This window comes from Tympanuchus pallidicinctus, unplaced genomic scaffold (assembly GCF_026119805.1).
Source record: "Tympanuchus pallidicinctus isolate F22 unplaced genomic scaffold, pur_lepc_1.0 scaffold16, whole genome shotgun sequence".
Taxonomy (NCBI): domain Eukaryota; kingdom Metazoa; phylum Chordata; class Aves; order Galliformes; family Phasianidae; genus Tympanuchus; species Tympanuchus pallidicinctus.
Window position 1 is genome coordinate 9,038,736 of NW_026294679.1, and position 19,625 is coordinate 9,058,360.

Consider the following 19,625-nt stretch of genomic DNA (forward strand, 5'->3'; position numbering starts at 1 on the left):
ATTAGCTTAGTGTAATGTTGTTTTAACACCAATTCTTGGTTATAATACCATGCAAAGACTGTGACTACAAAGGACTTTGGTTACTTCCATGGGAGTTTGCTTTCAGAAATCACTTCCCGCTGCAGGGAACGGTTGCTGGAGAGCAACTTAATTCTTCCATCTCCCAGCTCAGAAAATGTGATTGTGTCATCTGAGATCTAAGGGCAGAAGGATATCAAATCCCTAGTGCTGAAGAGATCTTTTTCACAATGCAGACCTCTCATGCTGTCTTGTCAGAACTATGATGTTCAGACTGAACCAAGTTAGAGAGAACAACAGCTCCTACCCATTCCTTTTAGAAGTGTCAACTGAAGTTATTACTGGAAGGTGCAACATAGTGAAGTGTGGAAGGCCAGGATCCCATTGTAGAAGGGAACTGAGCATGGCCCTGTGGGGATTGACCTGCTACACAGAGAAAGCCTGGATGAAAAATTCTGGCAGAAAAAAAAGTCAAATTTTAGATGCAAATCTCACCCTGGCGTTGAATCACCCATTTCAACTTGGCTAACCTTGTCCATGGCTGTGGGTTGGAACTAGATGATCTCTATGGACTTCTCCAATCTAAGCCATTCTATGTCTGTTGACACTACTTTTAAAGGTGAACATTTTAACCAAGAACTTTCTATCACCATTGTGAGAGATAAATCTGTAAACAATTGTGTTTTCTCCCATTCCCTTAGAATTTATCCCACCTTTGTTTAGCAGTTAGTGTGTCTCCTAAGTTTTTAATGACGATCTTAATTTTCAGTTGATCTAACATCCTTAACACAAGATCCCCTAGTCCCTGCTCTGTCTCTTTCTCTCTCTAAAATGAAAAGAATTGTTTCATCTTGGTTTAAAGAGAAACATACAGGCTTTAAGAAAAAAAAAACACAAAAAAACAGGTGCTGAGTTAAGAAGCGCCTGTCAAAGAGAATCTCTGATTTTCAGTGATGACTACTGGGTGAAAAGGACAGGTGATATTTATACCTCAGGAGAATCTGATCGAAGATTTTCTACCCCAGGTTGCACCTCCTGTGATGTTCTTCCAGCTGTTTAAATTCTTGCTTCCCACTGGCTGAAGTGCAGGGTAGTTTGAGAAGGCTCTTACTGTCTGTGAGAAATGAGGCTAGTGATTTTAGCTCTAGTCAGAGATAGTTAGAATTTTAGTCACAGAGTCAGTGAGTTCAGACTCTATAGACTATTCTACCCAAAGCACATTGGCACATGAGCCAACCTTGTGTCCTCAGTGGAGTATAAGGTGAACTGGACTAGGGCCTGGTTATTTTCTCTGTGTACAGTGTGCAATTAATATGAAAGGTCCCTGAAAAGTCATACCAGTTCTTGTAATCACTTTGCAGCATTGCTTCAATATTGACTGTGTGAAATTTATGGCAGTTCTGCTAGAAAAAAAAACTGTACAGAAGTATCTGTGTTTTTCTTGAAGAGAACTAAGCAATTTGTCTCAATCCATGCTCAGCTCCATTTCAACATTAAGCAAAACAGCTTAAAGCTAGACCATATGCTTGAAGATTTCTGACCTAATTCAGATTTAGGATTGTAGAAGGGGAATTAATTCCATGGAATATTCAAAGGGTAAACAGGTGTATAGAAAGTGGAGAATCATGGGCAACATATACGCTAAGGAAGGCTGTTAACTCTCACATGGTCTATTTCATATCCAGAGATCTCAGAAAGGAGTATGTGAAGCTGTGAACAGGAGACTCTGATAAATGCTTGTTTGTTTTTTGTTGTTTTTTCTTTGCAAATTGCTGTCATGCAAACACAAGATAAAATATAGACCAATCAATACGCTGCTGTGGACATTATGTTTGCTCACTTATTACTTTATGGTGTGCAAATAATATGGTCTTGTATGAAGTTGAAATCTAAAAGCAACACTGGATTTGGCAAGCTGGGCAATAAACAAGCACAACTGGAGTTCTCAATAGATGAATAACAATCAAGTTATTTAGCATTAATATCAGTCAAGCCTGGAACGTAAACAGGAATTAATGATGACTGCAGAAAAGGAGACTAAGGTCTAAGATCTCCTAAGGTCTAAGTCTAACTCAGGTCAGTGAAAAACAGGTCTTGACCAGGGATTGGTGATCGAAGGAGGGATATGACAGTGTGACCACCTCAGGGACATTGGAAAAAGAAATGAGGGCTGTGTGGGATTCATGATGGAGACAGAGCAATAGTTTGTGGCAGACAAGGGAACAGAAATGATGTTCTGAACTGACCAAAGTAAGCTGAGTAATACTAAATATTTACTGTTGGGTAACCAAACACTTCAGCACCTCAGGTCTTTGCGTAAATGTTTTGGGTTCTTCTCAGTATATCCATTAGCAAATACAGTTTTGGTACAAAAGTGATGTCCAAACTGTCACAAGAAATTCTGTCTTCTCACATCACCAGTTTTCAAGACTATCTCTGAGGTCTTCCTGCCAGCATTTATATCAGCCAAGTATCTACATCAGAAAGCAGTCATTGCTTCTGTTCCCGAACCTTAGTGCTGTTATGTGCATTTCTAGAATATTTTTTTTAGATAGAACTGCAAGTGGTTTGTTTTGTCTGTCATGATAACTTTGGGCCCAGCCATCTTCCAACTGAGGTCAATAATTAATTTCCATAAATTTAAGGATTCTACTCAAGCAACAGATGCATGTCTGCTTTGGGAAGACATAAACATTAGATCCCATGGTGGGGAAAAAAGAAAAAAGAAAAAAAGAAAACTATATGGGAGGATTAGGTCTTGCATAATTGTTTAAAACAATAGACCTTTATTTTTTTCTTCATCTGTGTCTGAGTGTTTTATACATTGGAGAAAGAGGCTGTGAGCTTTTTTGGTAAAAATGTTTGGTTTCCTAGTTTTACTCTTACAGTAAAACTGTAAAGAGGAATCGAATTGAAAACCGTATTCCAGGAGTACTAACAGTTTGTTTACCACTGGAAATGCAAAACAGAGATGTACATCAAGCACCTCTTTAAACAATACCCTCCAAAATCTAAGGCTTGTTTTATAGATGGTGAAAAACTCCCTGGAGTTTTATGTGTTGTGTGATAACATGGAACAATGGGCAAATGGAAAAAATGCAAAACATGAGCAGGACAGCACTTTTACTCAGTTGCTTGATATTTGGATTTTCTTTCAGTAGGATTACTCAACTACTTAAGGATTCATAAATATCTGAATTTTTAATCACCATTATTGCCATGAGCATTACAACAGAAGCAGCTCTACATCATCCCAATCATTTTAGATAATATTGGACTTTGCAAGTTTAAAATTTGATCAGGAAGTGTCAACTGTATATAAATTAGAGGAGAAGGTCTCTTTCCAAGTGCAGTCATCAAAATACATTCATGATCCTGTTATTCAACATCCACTATTCCTCTAGCATATTCTCTCCCACATAGATAAAATAAATACAATTAATTTGAAAAATTATACTCCAAAGATGTCTGTTATTAAACAGATTTTAAACATCTTGTCCACAAACAAATTCCTTATCAGTTGTCTTTCCACCCCAGGAATATCCTTTGTTGTCCCATATCTCTTGGAAAACTCTTCCTTTGCAATTCTGTCTGGATAGGTCCTATGAGAAACTGAAAGGCCTTTAATTCTCTCTTCCATTCCCAAAGCTGCATGTTCTTCTTGCTTTCTTAGTTCTTAAAATAGGTGAACTCTAACTACAGAGAAAAGATGTATCAGTGCTATCTCTAAACAAATGGAGATCATTTTGCACAAGCAGTGCTTCCTACAAATCCAACAGGCATTATATTTGCCATAACTGATCAGTTTGGGGAAATCTTCATGTAACAGGACTGGTTTATGTAGAAAATCTTCATTTTATTATGAAGATATCTAAGCTATCTTTGTATGAGTGATTTAAGTACTGGAAGCAGCCTAGGTATAACAGCATAAATTTGAGTACCAACACTGACACCCTGATGTGTTTAGAGGGGAGAACTTCTACTTAAGTAATGAAATTATGCCATCGTGAAAACAAAGACAGAAGTGTTTACTCACTAAGGTGCTCAGTAATAACTCCTTTCAGCTTCATTATGTAAGAACAGCAGATATAATGTTAGTGATACAATCACCTACTTCAGTCTCTTGGTTACAGCAGGGGCCAATAGCAGATGCCTCTTGGAAAACATAAAACAAGATGACTGTACAATGAAATTGTCTCAAAATACTCTCACGTCCTCTGGGAAATTGTCAATGAGAGACATCCTGTACCAGAGGTGTATTTCTGTATTTAATAGCCCTCCATGGTTTTGTCAGCAGTGCCAAGGCTTACTCACTGAGTTATGAGAATACATGGAATGTATTCTTACATGGTTTTTTAAAGCATTAAAATAAACAATACATTCAGTTGAATATAAGGTCAGCCCCTTTCTATACTTTCACGGATACTCTGTGGATTTCAGAAGGAGCGTAGCAATCAGGTTGACACTTGGTTTTGGGACTATAATTGTTTGTCCAGTTCTGCTGTGGTCTCAGCAATCACCGTCAGGACTATCAGAAACAGAGTAGCATAAGCACAACTGCAGTTGGCCAAAAGAGGCATTTCTAAGATGTGAGCTGTAACTGAATGAGACATATAGATGGTCAGAAATGCTCAAAGGAAATCAACTCGTATATCTTGGATTTTACCTGGAGTCAGTGAGGGTTGGAATGAGGTGAGAATAGTGAAACACTATGGAAAGGAATACTGCAAACTCTCTGAAATTACAGTATTAAACTAATTTAATAATTGGGTAAGGTTGAAATTTTAAACGTGTTTTTATAAGTCAACCATAAGTTTAGAAAGAAATCTATATGTACTCACAAGGCATAAAAAAGTTAGGAATAGCAAACAAATAATGAAATTCAGGAAATACATGTATTAGAATTCTTATTATATATATAATATGAATACATGTAAATACATATGTATTAGAATTATTATAAGGATATTCAGGAATGATTTAACAAGTTAGAATATTTATGTTCTATATTGATTTGTCTTTGTTCAGTTAGACAGGCCTCCTCAGGGATAAGAAAAACCTTTGTTTGCCCTTTCTACATCTTAGTTAGAATGCTCCTGTCAGAAAACTTCTCATGTCACCAAAGATGTAGACACTGGGATTATCCCAATCTTACAGTTGAAGAGATAAAAGAGATGAGACCTTCACTGAAGATCAATACAGCCTGTGGGAGCCTCCTGATTCGAGGCTTTCTCTGTCTTTGATTCCAACTCAGTTTTTGTTATTTTAGGTGTGATTGAAAGAAAGTATTATTTCTCTGATATTTACATATAATTCCATGGTACTTCTGAACAGCAATGCTGCATGCATCCGCTACAGACATGCAATATAGAGTTGTATTCATTATTAAGTTTATAGTACTGAAGAGCTTGTTTTGAATGTGATAGGCATTGCAATGTGTTGGTTTATTTTAATAGACCAGTGTATGTGGTCATATCCATTAAGAAAGTGTGATTCTTTTGTTCAACAGAAATTTCAGAGCTTGAGCAGTTAAATAACAGTTTAAAATTTTCATTTGACATTCATCTAAATAAATTTTAAACAATTTTAATTAGCTTGGATTCAATTGGAAATTGAATTGAAAGATATGAAATATGGTTTAATTCATTCCAATTCATTCACTGGAACAGGTTGCCAAGGAGGCTGTGGATGCCCCATGCCTGGAGACATTCAAGGCCAGGCAGGATGTGGCTCTGGGCAGCCTGGTCTGGTGGTAGGCGACCCTGCACACAGCAGGGGGCTTGAAACTAGATGATCATTGTGGTCCTTTTCAACCCAGGCCATTTTATGATTCTATGATATGATTTTACTCCTAAAACAAGAATATTTTTCATCTTTCTGAGAGAACTACCCATCAGTCCTATCTTTTTTTGTGTGTGTGTTTTTTTGTTTGTTTGTTTTGCAAATATAATTTCCCTTTTTATGTTTACACCACATCCTATGTAGCAGGACTCTGAGGGTGTGGACAGAATTGTAACCTACCAACTACTATGTTCCTATCACCTACTTCGTGACTTTCAGTGTGAGGATCATCTAGACCTATCTGTAGCTGACTTGGGTAGATTTGGTTGTGTGGGTTGATAACAACTACTGATAATTCTCCTTTGGACAGCAGAAATATCAATCTAGAAAGGTCCTTCTTGTGGACAGACAGAATTTGAACCATTCTTTCACATCTGTTCATTTACCTCTGCACACTAGCTTCTCCATGGTCAGCATTTGAGTCACCATCTTCAGTAGCAAGTTGTGACCCTGGAACAGCAAATGCCTTGAGCTAGCTGTGTTGATGCATGGTCACTTCTGGAATTGCCTTCTTAGAAATTAGTGCTTTTCCCTTGTAAGAAACTTAATTTACATGCTGGTTTTTTGTTGCTTTTTTTATATTATTTTTTATTTTTATTTTTTAATATAGCACATCACCTATCCATCTTGAAGTCCATATATGAAAGCTGAAAATTGACAATAATGTATGTTTGACACTTTGGGGACTTGAAAAGTAGTTTGGTATTAAACTGCCCATGGAAATACAATCTGAATTATGAGAGCAAACAAACAAAAATATATTAGATGTTCTCTAGTTCATGGTATAACGTGTAATGAATAGTGAGGGCTAAAACATAAAAGTATATATTGTGAGAGGAGAGAGGGAAACATTTGGCCTCTGACATAAATATGTTTTCAGAAAGTTGTTTCAGAGCTAGTACGTGAAATGTTCAGAAACAATCCAGTGTCTTTAGGCTACCCGAGTATCTCTAGGACACTACACTTGCATAATAAAAACAAGATCTTAGGCGTACTGTAGTCTCTTATGTGCTCTCTGTCTGTCTGAGGCTTTGGTCTCTTTACCTACAAATTTTACTTTCTGCTCATGTCTCACTCTCCAGCAGCCAGGGGTGTTTTGTGGGCTGTTACTATAAGAAGGATCCTAATCTCCAAGAACACTTTGACATATGAATATGAAACAGACAACTGCTCCCCGCTTTCCCAAGTCGTGTTTTGTTTCTGTAAAATGAAATCTACCAATTTGGAACTTCTCTTTAGATTAAGAAGCTGACAAATATTTTAACCTTTTTAAAGAGTAGAAAAGACCTGGCTTATTACATGATTGCAACTACTCCTGCTCTTTTTAATGATCTTTGAATCAAGCTATAATTTTGGTTTGAGATGAAAAGCCTGATGATATCTAACTAGGGGTAGATTAAATTCCTTGTGCTGCAAAATGAAGATTCTTTAGGTGTTTTTAAATGTAATGGGACAGGAAATTTAAAAAAAAAAAAAAAAAAAAAAAAAAAAAAAAAAAAAAAAAGGGCTGTAATTAATGTCAATCAACATTGTTCTGTGGAAAAAAAAAAAAGCTCTTGTCACACAAAATTTAATTTTTTCTTTGAACAAGGTCACAAGATTGGATGATGAAAGTATCTCTGAAACTGTAATGTTCTTAGAATGAGATATTGTTATAACCAGCCCTGCCTTGGGTTATGGGACAGAACTGATTATGCTTTTATTTCCCCAAGCTATACTTAATGTATTACGTCACACTTCTTTGAGGTGTTTTAAATGGAATTGCCCCAAAGTTTCATTAAACATCTAAAACATCTAAACATCATTAAACATCTAAATACAGTACATGGACAAAGAATCCTAAATGATATCTGGAAAATCATTAGCGAAGGTGTGACTCTTAAGTAGGTATTCTGGAAGTGATTTTACTTTGGAGCTACATTGTCATACATATTTCATACAGGGTAGCAGGGAAGTATGAAGTCATTTCTGATTGTGGATGAATCATTTGGTTATTTGGCCAATACAAATGACTTCAGGACTTCCAGCAGCAAAACGGTATATTGTATCCTGGAAAACAAGAATTCTGAAAAAGGGTTTAGAAATCAGGAAACAAATTAGCTCAATAGAGTGATCTGATCATGGGAAGCTTATTTAGGGATGAATTTTACAAATGCCTTTGGAATTACATAGGTTACATCCGAAAGTAATGTGAAAAGAACTACTTGAAAGCCACTTTCCTTTTCTGTGATTCTATAAACAGAATAGAGGTCAGAAAACAGGAAATTTTTTTTTTTAAGCTTACAGTTTGTAAGCTTAGCTTTTCTAGTACAGTGAATTTAATCCTGTGTTTTGAACGGAAGATGGATTCGTGCCGTTCAACAGTGTCCTGAACTTATCTTACCTGCAGATTCAGATCACACAGCAAAACATTTTACAGTCATAGCATCAAGTCCCAGAAACAATAAGGAAGTCCTATCTATAAGAGACAATCTCAAAGAGGTATTTTTACAGTTAATGTACAGAAGTACACTGGGAAAGTCTTTAATCTGGAGAAGTATATCAAGCCAGACATAGACAAGTGAAAAATAAAGGGCGATATTTGGTTAAGCTTTGAAGTTAATTAATCACATAATGAACTGCTTAGAGACGTGGTGACCTCCTTATATCCTGAGGTCTCCAAATCAAATTATGAGGCTGGTACTGACTTATTGAGCAATGCTAAGACCTCTGGCATACCTCTGATTGGGAAGACTTGGCTTGTACACCCTTCTGGCCATAAATATGGACTGCATATAGCTCTTTTCAGTCTGAGCTCCCAGCATCGATTTGCTTGTGTTTCACAGGCTGATCCCTTAGCCTCTGTGCATCCCAAAGCTCTTTGGGTCAAGGAGAGGAGGGCAGGCCAGAGCACGATGCTTCATGGCAAAGGCAGTGCAGTGTGTATGGCATTGATTTCTAGATGTCATCTCATGAAGAATTTGATCTTTTAAGTTGCACAAAGGACTTGAATGCTTTTAGGCAACCAGTAGAGCTGGCAGAGGAATGCTTTTTTTTTTTTTTTTTTTTTTGGGGGGGGGGGAGGGAGGGAGGGAGGAGGAGGTATTGTTGAACTTTTGAAACACCAAAAAATGTTTGGATTAAAGTGAGGGAGAACTGAATATTTTTTACTCGCTCCTGAAAACTCTTTCTTCTCTGAATATGTTCTGTGGAGAAAATAAGATATTTCTAATTAAAATTCATTCCAAGTCCACACTAGAAGAACTACGAACATCATCTTTCAAAAATTCCATGAAAGTAGTGATTTATTTCAGAAATATAGCAAAATAAGACATTGCTTCCTCTCCATATGTGCATATGTGTATATAAAGGAAGGAATGCGTATATATTTTATATGCAAGTTATGTATTCACATCCAAAACACACACTTTGTGAGGCTGTGTAGACTTTCTCTGGCTTCCTGTAAGATTCCCAAGGCTTGAGGATGTGTTCAGCAGGTGCAAAAACTCCCTTAGCCAGAGAAATTCAGCTCCACCACTGAGCGCTTGAGAGAGTAGCTCAGCCGTTTAGTGGCAGTGTAAATGCAGTACAGACAGCTACATTGTAATTGCTTCTGTTGAGAGTGAGAGAGTATTATTTCATTGAAAGTTTTTGGTTTACGGCTACACTCGCACACTCTAGATCATCTGTTAGCCTGGTGATGAGCTATAGCAAGCAGCAGGAGCCTTCAGATAGCAGGGAGCTCAGCTAAGGTTGTATTTGGCACCATCCAATGGCATGCAGTCCTGTGGGTCTTTATTCATTTCAGTTGTGAATGCTGTGGCAAGATAAATTCAGCTTTGTTCCTGCAATGGGAATGGTATTTCTCCATGCTGTTACCTACTCTCATGGAGCCTCACATGTGATCAGAAAGGCAACAGATACTACAGAAGTTTCAAAACTTGCCTTCTGAAAATGTCCCATGTTCAAAATGAAAAGCACCACCACAAATGTGAAAAGAACTGGAATCCAAAATTTCTTTTTTCATGGCACGACTCCTTACATCTGTACATTTCGACTGACAAATGACTGGTTCATTTGGATAAAACCCAAAGATCAAAACTAATAAATGTATTGGCAAGAACATCCATGGAAACTAGTTTATTTAAGACACTATTGAAAGACATTTGCCAAGTGGGAATTTTAAATATATTGACCTCAAATGCATGCAATGGGAAATCTGGATACCATTCAACCACATAATGAGGGATTCATATTGTATCATTTAAGTGAACAGTCACAGCAATGAAATTTTGATTGCGCAGTGTTCTCAAAGTGGTTATAAAGTGATCTGGTAAGCAGAAGTGATTCACAAGAACGAATCTAAGAAAACAGTACACTGTATTAAGGATGTACACTGTTTTAGGATCAGTACACTGATCCTGAGGATGACAAGAAAAGAAAAAAAAATTGCTGGGAGATGTGCAGATGAATGTTGCTTAAGAGACAACAGTGAATGCAGCAAAGTCAGAGCAAGCTGCCAGGCTGTGTCTGACTCTCAAAACCTCATAGCCTCAAAGAGGGCATGGATCTACTCCCGAGGGGTCAGGGCAGACTTGAGGATGGCCATCTCTGGGGCTGCTTCCTCAGCTGAGCGTGGGCTCCTCACCCTCAGAAATGTCTGTAGCAGCAAGCACTGCCCTAGGGAAAGATGGGCAGGGAGTGAACTTAGGCTGCAGAGTGTAGAAAGTGTAAAAATATTTCTTGATGTCTCAGAGACTTCTTGTTCTTTTATTTTTATCTCTGTTCCTGCTAGCTCTGACCCCAACTCGCCTTCTTGTCTGAACAGAAAGAATTAGCAGAGCTTTATCCTCCAGCTCTTCTCTACTGCATTTCTGGGCCCTGACAAAAGTCATGGCTTCATTTTCTTTAATTTCTTCCCTGCCTTTTCTTGTGTTATCTGTAAGTGCAGTATCCACAAAGATGTGTTCTCAGCAAGACGTTCTACAATACATCACCCCATTGATCCATACCTGTCAGCTCTCCTCTAATTTTCAGCTTCTCTTCCCCAACCTTCTGAGGGAATGAAAGTGGGCAAATGGCTGCTGCTCATCTTGCTGCAGCCACAGTCATCATACAGACCCAGTGGGGGGATACAGCAAATCGGCTCTGATTAGCAAAGGTAACCCAGGGACTCTGCCATGCTTGTGCTCTACAGTGAGAAGATCAGCAAGGTCAAGTTATATCCAAGAAATCAACCAACCATTTTTTGGAGTGCCAGCCAAAATCCTTATGTGACCTGACAAGAACTGAGGAACATCAAAACCTCACTGCTTTTCTCTCTGTGTGTGAGGGACATTGGTTCTGACCTGCCTTTTCCAACACAAACATAGTTCTTTGTGCATATTGTAAAAACACACAGAAGTGCTTCACTGCTCATTCATCCCATGCTGGGGAGGAACAAATTGAACAAACAAATGGCATATGTTAGTCATATTGCTTCATACACTGCTGGAATGTGTTCGGATACTCTGGTGCCTTCTATTAAGTTCACTGTAAATTAAATATAAATGGTTTTTAAGGACTAAACTGTGACATCTGAAATGAAGTTTGAATTACATGAAGCCAGACAAATGTGAAAAAGCATTTTCTAGCCTTTATGAAGTACATGCATGTTGTGAAAACACTCATCTGACTAAATTGAAAATGACTGAGTAAGGTAATTCTGACTTTTTTTTTAGTGCTATTCATACTATTTGAGTAACCATGACTGTAAATTGGCTTTTTTTACAGATACTGTGCATCCTCCTCTTGCACGAAGGGTAGATGTAATAATTTTAAGTGGCATCATTGAAGCTGGGCAGACAAATGACAGCTGACAAAATTGAGTGGAAGTGTCTCAGGTTGGTCAAAATCTGCAAAAGTCTTTGTGAGAAAAAAAAAAAAATCACGATTTCAAAATTCTTTTCCTTTTGAAAGCTTTGCACCTATTTCACTTTTAAGATTAATTTTCTATTGCTCCTCTTCTCAGTATTTTCCCTGAATATTTTACACAGTGGTTAAAGAGCATTCTTCAAGGATATCGATAGCATCATCCATCCTTTCATTTCAAAATTCTCTGACAGGCATTATAGAATTTTGCAAATCCATCAATCCTTTTAGAGGGATTAGGAAGGAACAGGACCAGAGTTTTTACAGTCGATTTCCTCTCAATTCCCAGTAGTTTAACGATTGTAATCCTTTCTCAAACCAGAAGGTGGCAAGCACTCGTAAAATATGAACTGCACCACAACAAGAACGTCTCCTTTCCGATAAATCTCAGTCACCACTGTCATCTGCTCAGCGTCCAGCCTTGGGTTTTCCAGCCAGAGATCTCTGTTTAACAACGTCCCGTAAATCATAGCAGGACAGGACTAAAAAGGGAAACATGGAAGGGATTGAAACATTTCTTCCGTTATCATTAAAAAAAAAAAAAAATCTAAGACAAATGTAGAAAATAATTGTGCAGAAAATAAAGCTGACCGGAAAAATGAAATTTCCGCTCTGGCAAAGGGAGGGCTTTGCAGGGATGGGCTCTCACTGCAAGGGCTGACAGCAACACCGGACACCTGCAGTGAGCCCTGTACAGCCACTGCCCCATGCAAATGGCCATTCAGCTGCAAAATGTGGTGTGACAGTTTGCATGGATTTTCCCAGAAGGAAACTAGGCACTAACCTCAGTTATTGGTTTTCAGCAGTGCCAAAGCTGTGCAATTTTCTGCTCATCTACCAGTCCTAGGAAATAGAGTAATTTATGTGTACAAATAACAACAGGAGAAAGCTAATGTATTCTGGGTGTGTTGGCAGGAATTTACTTCTTTTCAAGAATTTCAAATTTCAATCTGTAACTGATCCAGGGGAAGAGATCCCTCAGGTCATCCTACACAGGGGAAACTGAAAGGTGAATTAATACAACCTCCAGATAAATGCCTTATGAGAAAACAATATGCCTTCCACTTTTGAAATGTTTACTTTGTTAATTAATTTTAGTGCTTGGGCTAAAGACTTCATGTCAGTTGGATTCTTTTCATGACATCCTGTGTTTTATAATATGGCATGAATCAATTGGTGGAGAAGGTTTTCAAGCAAAGGACTACATTTCTGAGCTTCTTTTTCAGAAGGCCTATAAGCACCAGGAAGGCAACGCAGCCTTCACTGCCCATGAGAGCTGACAAGTGCTGATGACTTGGAGGCTGTGACCATACAATCCTGACATTAATCTGGGGCTGGGCATGAGAGCTGTTCCTGCTTCCTCATGTCCTCCATTATCCAATGGGTGAGTGAACACACACTGACAATTCATGCTCATCTACACCAGCCCATGCTAGCCAATCAGCAGGAAGGTGAGCTTGGCCCCTTGCACTTGTGCATGCAAATATGAGAGAAATCGGATACAAGGACATGCTGGGGAATGGGGAGAGCAATGCCTCTGTCTCTACAGTAGGGCATGGCATAGCTTCAGCTTTTAGGGCGTGACTGCCATGTTCTGAGGGGCAGGAGCTTGTTGGGAGTTTTCTGCTTTGCGGAGATATTGCAGTAAAGGTGCAGACACACTTTAGAAAGGTGGATCACAGATGGCTCTGAGGAAGGATGCTGATCTTACTTGTGTTCAGTTTATACTGAGAATCCACATAAAACTGATTTATCATAGAATCATAGACTAATTTGTGTTGGAAGGGACCTCTAAGATCACCTGGTTCCAACCCCCCTGCGATAGGCAGGGACACCTCCCTCTAGACCAGGTTGCTCACAGCCCCATCCAGCATTCACATCCTCACAGGACAACTTGTTCCAGGGTCTCACCACTACCACCATCTCCAAGTTGTTCCAGTGTGCCCATCCTGTACCTCTAATAACCAAACCTGCATCCAGAATCATAACCTTAGGCACATTTAGATTCATAGAAAGAAAAAAGACCACTAAGATCATCTAGTCTAACTGCCAATCCACTACCACCATGCCCTCTAACATGCCCCTCACTACTTCACAGCAAGCATCCTGGTGCAGATGGCTTCATAGTCCTTCAGCTCACAGCTTTACCATGGGATTGGCTTTGCTCTGGAACAGAGTAATCACAGCATATTTCACCTCTTGTCCTCTGGTTACCTCTCCCCAGGCTGCCAGCCCAGCGCTGTTTGCACTTGTGACTCTGAGCTCAGAGTGAAAAGCCCTGTGTTTACTGAGCCTGTAGGCTAAGGGAGTTCAGCACGCAAAATTCTGCTGCTCTCTGCAAACTTCACACCAACCTACTGAGCTGTAACCAATCCACCCACAGCAGGAGGAACAGAGTAGGTAACAGCTGAGATAACGCCAAGAGATACACTGCGGACACAGAGGAAAGCTGTGATAAGTACAGAGGAAGTTTGAAGCAAATAGATTTTAATTAGAGTATCATTCAGCCCTTTGGATATTTGCTGGGTGCAAAGCCAAATTTGACAGGGCATTTCCTTCCCAATCATCATGTACATTAAAGAAGGGACAGAATAAAGAATGAAAATCCTAAGGGAATCCTAAGCGGAGAGACATAAACAGGAGTTCAAAGGGTAAATTGCTTCATTTGCCCTGCTTACAGGTATCTACAGGTATCAGGTGGAAAAATGTTATTGCTTGCTCAACTCAGCTTCTGCTTAATTCTGCCAACTGGCAAAATGTTTATTATCCCACTTTTAATAGGTGTCACTGCAGACCTGGACTGCTGTGGGTGCCTTCTTCTGGGCTGGACTCAAAGTAAGCACAAACCAAAGTATAGAAATAATCAAAACAAGTTGCTATTGAATAGGATTTGCAAGTGAGGATTCTTGCAAGCAGAAGGCTGAGGCTGAAAAGTGAAAGCTTCAAAGGCTTTTTGACTTTTTAGGAGAAAAACTGCCTCTACTTTTCTCCTGATACACACTGGTACGCTCTCTGCTCCTCCACACCTGCAGAAATGGATGGATGCTCCAAGTCTGCTCCTTTTCTGTTGGAAGAGCTGTGCTAGACAGCTCAGCAGTCTGCAGGTGCCAGCCAGAGTGTATCTTGCCAAGAAAAGGAGACTACTTCATGCCTCTGAAGGAAGGTTTAGGGGCTGGTTTCGCACTGGAGAACTTATTTACAACATAAAGACCTTCCTGTTTAAGACAGACAAATCAGAAGCCATGCATCAAATACTATTTCAGGGGATCTCAGCAAGTCCTCTCAGATGAATACAAAATTCACCTAAAAATGGATTTCCAAAAGAACTGACAAGCTGGCTGTTGTGTCACATGGACTTTTAGCAGGTGGATAAGGGGTGAGAAGGGACAACCAGAAAAGACACAGCCAATTCTTATGTCAGTGTTCTCAAACTGCAACCATTCTGTTTTGTTTCTTTGCCTTCTAAATGGCATTTTTACCTCATTAAAATTAAAGTAGATTTTAATATTAAAACAGCTGTTAAATAATGTGAAAACAGAATAAGTTCACCCAGATTAAAAATGTATATACATATCCTTTTTTTTCTTTGCTCCATTTCTCCAGATTCTACCAGGTCAACTCAAACAAAATGCTTCCCCTACCTCATCTGTCCATTACCAGACCATGATTTATTTAGCTTGAAGCCTGTGCTTAAAGGTGCATCCAGAGCTTTTTCCAACTGCTGGTATCACAGTGCTGACACTGTGCTGTGACTCTCCTCTGTGACCCTCATGCTTTCAAACATCCTCTGCCTCAGACTTCCAAAGAATAAAGAAATAGCTGTGGTTAGTTTGCTAGGTCAAAAGCCGTCCAGCTGAAAACAGACTCTTACTCTCCCCATAGCTATGCCTGCAACTGAAAACGGGATTTTCTTTTCAAGTTTTGTCAGCTTTCCAACTCTTTCAAAAAAGAGATTGAAAGGGGAATGAAAGGAGAGAGGGATGTAAACCTTAACGTGCATACAGCTGTGGTGGGGAGCAAATGCAGGGAAAATTCGTACTGCAGTTGGTGTGTCCTCCTGCTGCCCAGGCTGAAGCAGCTCCTGTGGCTGCTGTGCTGTTGGCGGGTGTTCAGTGAATCGCAGCTGAAGATGCTCATGTGAACCCATGGGAATCTGTTCTGCCAAGTTCCTCATAGCTCTGCTCGGTTTGGTCTTATTTTTATTTAATGCTCTTCTCTTCCCTACTGCAGTTTGGTGCAGCTCCTCTCTGCAGCTTCCATGAAGATGCAGGGGTGAGAAGTATTGCAGAGTTAAGAGAAGAGAAAGTCTCTCCATCTCTCTGTCATCCTGCTCAGACACCAGATTTAGGCAAGGAAGAGTGGAAGGCTCACTTGAAGGCGGCCTGGGAGTCTGCTGAGAAAGGATGTGCCACAGCAGAGGAGGTGATTGCCACTCAGTCCTAGCTCTTGCCCCCAGAGAAGGCACAGTTTGAGAACTATCTAATTTCCTAAGTCCAGTGAAATCCTGAAGTACAAGGCAGCAGTGTGTCTTTCAGGGGATTTTTCAGAACAAAGAGACCACAAGAAATGGCTTACCCAGACTCTGAGATGCTCCAAGGTCTGCATTTTCACCTTACCTGTCTGTCACTGTTTGGAAATGTGTGTCGTCGTTTATTGCAACACTCATTCACTATCCACACAGCTGCTGAGGCAGAATCAATGCTGCACTGAGTTCTCATTAACTTCTGGGTGAGATGTGCATCCTCCTGGCTCTGCTATGAAAATGGTTGTGATCCCCCCCCCTCACAGATGTCCCTGTTTGTCACTGCGTTTGCAGACCTGACCCTGGAAGTCAGACTCCATTATAGCAACAGTCACTAGTCCAGAGGGTAATTAACCAAATAGTTGTGTTTTTTTTTTCCTTCAGCACCAAACAAGCAAGCAGCAACAAAATGCATCTTGGCAAGGTAATTGAAAGAAACTCATCACTTTTAATGAAAGTTGGAGTGATTGTATTCTAAGCCAGTTAATTACATCACTGCATTATTGCTGCCTGACAGATGAACTTAATTTACAGTCAGTGGGGAGTTAACCCAAACTAGAAGCTCATTGCAAAGATTTTATTGATTTTTAATGGGCTTTGGACTGGATCTTTGAACAGGCTTGCCTTCGTGTTTCTTTAATGCTGATTCATGTAAAAATAGAGAATCTAAGTCTACACTTAGTGCAATTTTTTCAGGCAGAACTTCTTTAATGATCAGCAGTGATCACATTCATAATGTAAAGTAACTAGATTCTCTTCTGACAAAATATTCCAAGTAAAAAAAAAACAAACCTAAAATATGACTAAGTATGCCAAATATCCAACGTATTGTTACTAGCATTATGTCTGCTTGAGGTATAGTAATCCCTTATTGAAACTAGTGTTTCAATACAAAATCCTACAAAAAGGATGTTGCTTTCTCACTCCAAATGTTACTATTTTGATATTCTTGTTTTCAAAATGTCATTTTTTTCATTATTTTTTCACATTAAAGTCTTTATAAAGCCTGTATCACACAATAACTGAGTAGCATCTTCACTTTCAAGTGCTACTTTTCACATCTGAAGCACCACTCTCTCCTTTGGTGTTACGAATGAAGACACTACCTTCAAAAAGAAAGTAAATTGTCATTCATTTTCTGACTATTTTTAAGCTTTATTAAGGAACTGTTCTACAATTAAAGAAAGTAGGAAATCTTTCACTTTATCCTTTATTTTCCTAAGGCAAAAATACTACTTTATATGAGGTAAGCTTGAAAGGGGACATTTTTCTTCCAAAATCTCTTTGGGAAAACGTTCCTTCTCTGCGGGATGTTTGTTGCAGCTTTTTTCTTCTTCTTCTTCATAAGACATTGAACCAAATCTCTTCCCAACCAAACGATGAATGCAATGCATTTACTCTCTTCATTTCATGATCCACACTATAGCTGCAATCTAGGTGCTGTCTTGAGACAGTTAGATCCATCTGTGTGCTTCTGGACAGATTTTCAGTTCTACAGCTGCTCAGTAAGAGCTAAGCTGCTTTCCAATTAGTGCTGTTTAATCTACAGTGTTTATACAATACTTGCTTTGAGTCACAGATGAAATTTGTACATCTAGAGACCATCTCTTATAAAAATATGTAAAGTAAGAATGAACACCAGAGACAGAATTATCCATATACAGAGATGGGATTTACAGGAAAGAGCTTTCTTGTGATGCTCAAACCATAAAAAATGCATCTGAAAGTTTATTGTGGCTTTCTGTAATATCCAGACAGGAGCCCGTTCTGCTCTGCTCCTACTTTTTCAGGGCAAGTGTAAAAAGTTGAAAGTTTCTTGCTGTTGGTTATGTACTTGCTGGAAGAGTAAAAAGGTGAATTTCTGCTGCCTGTGCACTAATAGACAGTAGCTAGCAGGGATGAACACCTGGCCCAAACTCCCTGGAATTTTAAGTTCCAGCCTCAAAAGCATCTGACTGATCCTTCACATGTTTACATAAAGCAATGTCAAATATCACACAGATTAAATGTTCACTCCCTGAGACGCACGCAGGCTCAGCAAGGTTTAAAGTTCTCTTTTCAGCTGCTATAAAAAGCACTGCAGCATCTCATCATTCCCCATGATGAGAGTTTGTCTCGTTTCTAAATTGCCTTTTCATTCCACCTGCTCTGGTTCAGAGGGGTGCTGAGCAGGACTCTCTCCCTGCTCCACAACAGGCTGCATTGCAGTTGCTGGTATTGAAGTGTTGAGTACACAGCTGTGAGACATAGCCTCTCACTAGAAGCCAGTCCTTTTACACTTCAATTTCACATTTTTGTTTTATACTGTAGAGATTCAGAGTTGAATCCTCTTATCAGCCCAAGCTTTGGCTCAGAGACTGAGGAGTGTTTGCTCCCTGATGCTAGATCTGCTATCTGCTAGGGAGGAGTCAAGAGAATAAACATTTCAAGAAGGTGAAAAACTCAAAGGCAAACTTGCATGTAAAGTGGCAGCCAGCAAAAGGTGAAATGTTAGCAGGCAAGGGTAGCTCCAGCTCTGGGAAAGAAAAGCCCTGTTATGAGCAGGAAGGCTCATCCAGGCTCTGTGACAGGAGGAGCTGGTAAGCTCTCATTGTTCCTTAACCTATGGACTCTGGAGTACTGGGCAAGTCGTTGGTGTCTTGGTTATCACTGAATTCACCCTGACCTGGGTGATTTCATGGGATTTCAACATTTTTATAGAGGTACAGAATAGCATACACATGAAGAAGAAGAATGTAGTTTTGATGACAGGTCTGGAAAAAGAGATGAATCAGGGGAGGAAGAGGGAGGTGTTATATGATGGAAGTCTGCTAAATCTTGTGTGGTGTGGAAATGTCTTGCTTCTGGCAAAAAAAAAAAAACAAGTAGGAGACATAGTTTCATAACAGAGGCAGGTTTAAAACAAAGGAAAGTATATACTTCACACAGTGAAGAGTTCTGGACATCCTTGCTGCAGGATATGTGTTTAGTGTGCAGTTGAAGTTTATGGCTTCAAAAAGGAACTGGACAAATGCATTGTAGAAACATCCCTTGGGAGCTATGGTCATCACTAACTCCACAAATAAGCAAACTCGAAGCAACTGATGGTTGAGAAAGCAGTCTTCCCCAGACTGGGAAAATATTACATTGCATTTTCTTTATTTTAGTCTTCCATAGAAACAACATCCTGTGTAGGGGGGATGCTTGACTACTACATCTCAAGTTCACCCTGCATTGTAAGTTTGAAATTCAAAGATGAATTTACTTCTATATAACAAGTCATAAAATTCTATATAACAAGTCGTAGGTCCTCAGAAAATGTAGCCTTCATTGATAGTCATAAGATTAGTTCGCTCAAATCCAAAAATCAGTTTTC

The 19,625-nt window shown here is 39.3% G+C and overlaps 1 long non-coding RNA gene across 1 annotated transcript in view; it reads left to right on the forward strand.

Annotated features, from left to right (window-relative positions):
• Positions 1–15,510, forward strand: part of LOC128078025 (uncharacterized) — a 53,294-nt gene extending 37,784 nt beyond the window's left edge. The window contains exons 3-5 of the long non-coding RNA XR_008205272.1: positions 11,611–11,720; positions 12,975–13,132; positions 14,530–15,510. This is a non-coding gene — a long non-coding RNA (uncharacterized LOC128078025). The remainder of the gene's footprint in view (positions 1–11,610; positions 11,721–12,974; positions 13,133–14,529) is intronic.
• Positions 15,511–19,625: the final 4,115 nt, after the last annotated feature.